Raw genomic sequence first — 946 nt, 5'->3', positions numbered from 1 at the left:
AAATTAGTGGGGGAAACTGTAAAAAAACACATCTTTTTTCACAGCTGAAAAGAATCAATAGCTGCTCAAAAGTTCATTCTTAGGAAAAAAAACGACCTTTACGAAGATAGAAGTGGCAAGAAAGGAGGCTAAAATGCCCAGTGGATTTGTCTTATTCTGCAGGGTCAGGGAAAGCAGTTTCATAACCTTCAAGATTAAAAGTTAGCTTTTATTATATTGCAGCAAGCAGTAAAGATTTATAATCAGATCTCCAAAATGCTTTTCTTGTATAAGTGTTGCATTGCTGAATATAGGTGTAAACAAGAACTCTTTTACTCATGCCACATGTAAACTTGTGGCATGTTTTAATGCTTTATCCTTGTCAAAGTATATACTTTTAAACTCTATATTTAAATCCATTTAAAAAGAGAAGCACTCTCTCAATTTTTGTACTTAGTATTTCACAAGCGTGCCTGCAATGCATTCTTTTTATTTATTGTATGTTGTATTAATAAGTAATATATTATATATTTTATGACATCTTATCAAAATTAGCCGCCCTGAGTCCCATGGGATTGGGCGGCATAGAGGTAAATAAAGAAATAAAAAAATAAAATTGAGTCTCTTCTGGTATTAGCAAGAAAGCTCCTATGCTTTCACAAGTTACCAAATGAGCTATTCTACAGATACTACACTTGACCTTAGCCAAGACGCAGAGAAGCTATTCAGATCATCCAGACATTCCAGACTAGAGATTTCGTACACATGGAAGCAAAAAACCACACCGAAACACAGGAGCACTTGCGTGTCCATGTGCGATTTTGCTACCTGCCCAGGTGCAGTAGCAGTGTTGGGCTACGAACCGCAATGCTAAATTGTGCTCGCCGCCGCGGCTCATAGGTTCTTGTGGGACCAGCATGATTTTGCTGCTGCACCTGTGAAGATAGCAAAATTGTGCATGGAGCCG

The 946-nt window shown here is 37.7% G+C and overlaps 1 pseudogene; it reads right to left on the bottom strand.

Moving 5' to 3' along the window:
- Window positions 1–492: 492 nt before the first annotated feature.
- On the bottom strand, window positions 493–704 carry LOC139158249 (U2 spliceosomal RNA; annotated as a pseudogene).
- Between the last annotated feature and the right edge of the window lie 242 nt (window positions 705–946).

The sequence above is a fragment of the Erythrolamprus reginae genome, chromosome 1 (assembly GCF_031021105.1).
Source record: "Erythrolamprus reginae isolate rEryReg1 chromosome 1, rEryReg1.hap1, whole genome shotgun sequence".
Lineage (NCBI taxonomy): Eukaryota > Metazoa > Chordata > Lepidosauria > Squamata > Dipsadidae > Erythrolamprus > Erythrolamprus reginae.
Note: the sequence above shows the minus strand (reverse complement) of the source record. Positions and strands in the feature narration are given on the sequence as shown.